The following is a 6104-nucleotide window of genomic DNA, read 5'->3' as shown; positions in this document are numbered from 1 at the left end:
AAAATTGCTGATATTCGATCATTTTTATCTACAAAAATGATCATTTCATTTGGATCAACCTAATAGTAAGAGCTACACATTTATTGAATCTTCTGTCTTATAGGCACTTTGCTATGTTCCACATGTTGTAGTAGATTACAATGATAGCTTCAAATTTTTTACCCCTCCCTGTATTTGTGTCCTTTGCAATAATATATTTTCAGTGTCCTCACATCACTAGTGGGCTGACCTACCCTGTCTTTCCATTCTGGGCTCAACAACTTGACTTATTTTTGTCGGTGGAACATTAGCATGGGTGAGAGAGTGCAGAGGTTTGAAGTGTACTTTAGCAATGGGGCTTGCCCTCTTTTGCCATGGGAATTTGTCCAGGATAGACTGCTAGAGAATAAGACACATCTAGACGGAGTTAAGGACATCCAGTCATTCCAGCCTAGGCCATCCTAGATCAACGGGCATCCAGCCAACTCTTAGACCTGTTCAGGAGACCAGGTGTGATTAGTATAGCCAACCTCTAGCCAACCTCCAGCTATAAACTTATAGTTGTATACCCTAGAGGATTTGTATCAGTACACATATTATTGTGGCAATAACTAACAGATATAAATGATTCTCTCATTTCATGCACACAACAAATCTATAGGCACTATTATCATCCTCGCTGGACAAAAGAAGACACTGTGACCCAGAAAAAAGTTCAGCGAACTGCCCTGGGTCGTATTAATAGACAGTAAATGAAAGAGGAGAGGTTTGAAATTAGGGAGCCTGGCTTCGGAGGCCATCTTCTAACCAGTATACTGAATGGCTTTGTTCTTGTGAAGATTAAATGAGATTATTTTTTTGAAAGTGCTTTGTCAATGTTAAAGCACACTAAAAATATAAGTCATTATTATGAAGCTGCAATTCCTTTTCAAAGATGCTGTAAAATTCCAACGAAGTTTTTTCTTTGTCTCATAAAAAAAGAAACCCCAGGCAAGCACTAGATGATTTAAAATGCACTGTTCTTTGATATGCCAGTTACATAGGGAAAACTGATAAATGGTGAAATTTAGCATGCCACCTTCCTTCCGAATCAGTGATAGACCGCTGCTATTTGCTCGGCAACTACCAAGTAAACAAAAAAATAAAGCCATGGTTTTCTTGGCAAGTGTCATTAAAAATAGATTAAGTTTACAGTAAGTGTAATCTGTAGCATAGATCATATGGACAAAAAACCTGAAGGGGAAATGAAGGCATTAATAAGATATTTCTTAATTTTATGAAGCGTTACACACATCAGACCACTGAACCAAAATAACCTAGGGAAATAGCAATGAAACAGGCGTTTATTCCTCAGCTTCGAGGAGGCATGCAAATACAAATGGTGCAAAACAAGAAGCTGATTATGCCTGGAAATTGGAATAAACATAAAAAAGAGAAGTCTGGAGATGCTAATAGGCATTAAGTTTATGAGGTGTGACTTTATTTACATGGGATATTCTCTATGGGCATGAATTTTTTTAATTCCATTTGATTTTTCATTTTTATATATATCGAACATCCCCCCAATTTATTACTTTCTTCAAAAAAAAAACAAACAAACTAGAATGCTACACTGGGTGAAATGAATAATGGGGAGAACTGAAGAGAAACAGGACTCTCTGTGCAAGGGTGCACCTAAGCTAAGCAAGGCATGACCGGAAGAGGGACTTCTTGATTTGGGAGGCTTTTGTCTGCAGGAGTCCTTTTTTTATAAAACACAGAACTGACGCTTTTAGAGAGAGAGTAAGAAAAAAAAAGTGAACTTAGAAGAAAAGGGAAGAAAAAACAAAAAGGAATCTAAAAATAAAAAAAATAGATAGAACAGGAAAAGGGAGTTCTCCAGAAAGCATAACTAAGACAAAACCTATTGTTTCATCAATGTCTCCAAAAGATCCTAGCCTTGATTTCACTGTTTCCTATTTTAATCATTTGTTTCTCCTCCGGTAATTGTCACCTAATTGTGTCTGTCCTCTGAAATAGGAAAGAGGGAGAATGCTCAGAAGAGCTTTGCTCTGGAGTGTCTTTCTCTAGTATTCAGCTTTGAACACAAACTATTCAGTCATCCCTTCAATTCAACTTATTCATTAACTAACAGACATCTACTGAGAGAAATGATAACTTCTGATTAGGGGCTGGGCATATACAAGCTCTGCTTTGAGAAAACTGACCCTGCTTAGTGCAGATTTGGATAGCACTTTTATCCTGACCATGACACCTTCGTAACCTCCCACCATCTTTTTCATGTGAAATTCTGTGACCCTTAGTCTCCTCATACTGTATTTGATCAGAGGAGGTAGCTTTGTATCGTTCTTGCTGATTTTTACCTTAGTGTCATTGCTTCATTGTCTGAGCCTGTCAATAGTTTTCAATCCTGACAGTTTAATCCTACAATGCTATATGCAAATTTTTATGTATTCTTAAAAGTCATTGAAAAAATTTTTCACAGGCCAAATGACTAAGAACAAACAAACAAGCAAACAAAAAAATCCCCCCAAAATTGGCACTCTATTGCATGGCTGCTGGGCATACAAATTGATACTACTGCTTTGGAAAACTGCTTGGAAATACTTAAGTTGAACATGTGAATTCCCCCCAAGCACCCATCAATTATATTCCAAATGATAAATACGCAACAGAACTGTGTATATAGCTTATCAGGGGATTTGTACAAGCATAATCATACCATCGATATTTGTAATAGTCCAAACTGAGAGCAGACTATATGTCCAGCCACAGTAGAATGGATAAATAAATTATGGCATCTTCATATAATGGAATACTATAGAGCAGTGAGATGGACAAACTACAGCTTACATGCATCAATACGGATAAATCTCAAGGACATAATGTTGAACCAACTCACACAGAAACAAAACTACTGCATGAGAGTCCACTTTCCTGGGTTCAGAAACCGGACTAAATAAAACGGTAATGTATAAGGATGAATAGTTATATGGTGAGGCTATTTTTTTTTTAAAAGGAAGCAAGGAAATTATTATCTCTAGAATGGGGGAAATGGGAAGACAGTGATGAGAGAAGCATGACAAACTCCGTGATAGATTACTGGGCTCTATATATGCACGTGTACACTTTCATGTGTATTTTATTTTAGAATAAAAAAGATTTAAAAACAAACAATGTTAATTAGAACATCATGTATGGAAGTACCTCTACATGATTATCTTCTGGTTTATCTAAATTCCATTAGCCTAAGCTGCCACTAATCATCATGCTTTTTTTAGATGGTTGCTTTTATAGAGAGCAAATCTTTCAAATAAACTACTTAAAGTCTTATCCAATATTTTCACCATTATTATTTTGTGAATAAGTGACATGTTATTAGCCTGGGACTGCTAGGCTGGAAACATATCTCAGAAGATAAATAGATCAGTCTCCCAAAATTAAAGACACTGAAAAATAATAACTAAGATATATGACAACTCTCCTTAAATCTCAGATGTTTTAATTATAACTAAGAGCTAATTCTGAGGTGAAAGTCTTTTAATCACTTACAAATAAGTAATAACCATATTTCATTAATCCTAAAACATATTTTCTCACACCTGTGAAATCAGAGTGCATCTTATAATCAACTGCACCCTCAATCTTTGTCAGCCTAGATGATAGTTAAGGTCCTCCAGAGAGAATTTTCATTTGCTTTTGCCAGCCAACTTCAGGCACTACCCATCTGAGACCATTTTAAATTAAATTCTCTGCTTGAGGTTTCTTGGACCACACTGGAAGTGTGAATTCAGACCTCAAACCTGCATGAGTACTGACTAGTTGTTCAGATTTGCCACCCAGTGTCGAGGCTGAAATATTAAGGTTCCCTTGCCGTTCTTTTCTCTGTGGCCACTCTGTTGAGTTGCTTAGTTTTATACTGAAGCTATAATAGCCTTTGGTGATCCAATTTTAGTCAGAGGAGACTGTTCCTACACCCAATCTTGGTTTTTCCTTTCTTATTGGTACATAAAGTCTTACAATCAGTGGTGTCTTAGATTATACAAGATACAGGTCACAGGTAGAAATTTGCTTTTTTTTTCCCCAAAAGAAAGTATTTACCCTACAATTGAACAGGAAAACCCAGATTGATTCTTACATATATCATTTTGTTTAACCATGTATTAATTTTGTTCAAAATCTTGCTATATGCCCTGTATCGTTAAAGTATCAGGTTGTAATAAAATTAGTGGACTTACCTCGGGAACTGCAAGTACTCCACAATATAGGGCAGAATTTTTGTTTCTGTGTGCAGTGCTCTGTGTTCCCTCCTTGAATTAGGAGACCTGTGAAGTCTCAGTTTATACCTTTAATAATGTCCCATGACCTTGTACAACATTGGGCCCATATTAAAGACACAGTAAAACTTAGTGAATATTTGGAGGACTGAAAAACAAACATGCAGTTTGCAACAAATAAAGAAAACTTCTGTAGGGTTGTCTGTGAGTGTGGGCACCCAAATGCAAAGGAAAGGTCAACATCTGGGCACAGAAGCAAAGAGCACTTCTTGGTTGGTCTTCGTTATGAAAATATTTTGGCCTTGGCAGGATTAGATATTATGGAAGAGTGCTTGGGAGGGGATTGGGAATCCTATCTACAATGCTTGCTCCAACAGATTCAATTCACAGCCTTAGCAGGTAATAAAAGAAGCCTCTGGACCATGTAAGGGATTGCCCAGGCATAGCTAGGTGTACTGGACATTTTATGTATTAATGCCAATCTCAAATAAATCACTGTTCTGGTCTGCTGTGGGAAGAAAGGATATTTCTGTCAGTAAGTGAATGGAGGATTACTGACTTGCTGACCTTTCCTGACTGTGATAAAAGATGACTTCTTTCCTTTCAGCAATACTTTAAAAATGGAAATTTCTCTTTTAAATGTAGGATGTGAGAATGAAGGAGGGAGCCCACTATTATTCCATAAATAGATGGTGGCAGAGGGCACCCCTTGGGAAAGGGAGAAATTCTCATTAGGGCTATTTTTCTGAGACTTGTCAGTATGCATGTGTTTGCATTTAAAGACTGGAGAAAGGAGGAAGCAAGTCCTGACCTGATATATTTTTAAGACTCTATTCTTATTCCTGAAGCATTTAAATATAGTGTGTAAAATACAGCAGTCCTAAATGCCTTGTGCTGTGTTTGTTATGTGGATTCTTATGTCATTTTCCTGATGAAGGAGTCAGGAATGCAGAATTGTTTTGCCTTGCATTATTAGATCCAAATAAGAATGGAAAATACCAAGGCATGTATTTTCCCTTGACCCAGGATATGGGATAGTTGCTGGTATTTCAAAAAACAAATGGCTTTTGCTGCTCAGGCCACAGGAAAAAAGAATGTGCTAAAGAATTAAACTTTTTGTTAAATGTGTTCAAGGATCTTTTGAAGGCCTGAGAAATGTAAACGAATGAAAAAAATGATGATGTAGGGCATTTAGTGCTATCAAATACTGAAACAACTAAAATGGGCCAGAGAAAGTCCCCCCAAATCCTTGAAGTCTTCTATCACTTAAGTCTTAAGGAACCCTTTTCTCAATAGTACCAGCTGTCAGAACCACTCTGTCTCATGTTGTATGTGCATGTGGCTTCTCTGGGCAATTTGAAGATATTGTTCACAGAAAAAAGGGATCGTGTATTATACCAGTGGTGATGAATCAGTTTGTCTTAAGGGCATGAGGCCATCTGCTGTCATCCAGAGTCACAGAAAAAATGTCCATCAAAGCTGAAATTCACATGAATCAATAGAACTTTATTTTGAAATTAAATAGGAAAAAAAACCAAAACACCTCTCAAAGTGGATGACTTAGCCCCTGGATGAAAGCTGTGGAGTTGACAGTTAATTTGACTGCCTATAATACTTTGCACCAAGAAGTAAAAAATTCATCCTAGTATGTCATGTAAACACCTAAGTAATTTTTGGTCTCATTGCAAGAAAGAACAGTCCTCCTCTTGAAGTTGTTAGTATCTATATCATAGTGCATCTGATATTGAAATACATATTTCATCAGTGGATTTTCATGAACAAGTAACATTCTTTTCTTAAAACACACACACACACACACACACACACACACACACACACACACACACA

This window comes from Callorhinus ursinus, unplaced genomic scaffold (genome assembly GCF_003265705.2).
Source record: "Callorhinus ursinus isolate GAN/ISIS: 27379988/994484 unplaced genomic scaffold, GSC_fseal_2.0 scaffold16, whole genome shotgun sequence".
NCBI lineage: Eukaryota > Metazoa > Chordata > Mammalia > Carnivora > Otariidae > Callorhinus > Callorhinus ursinus.
Note: the sequence above shows the minus strand (reverse complement) of the source record.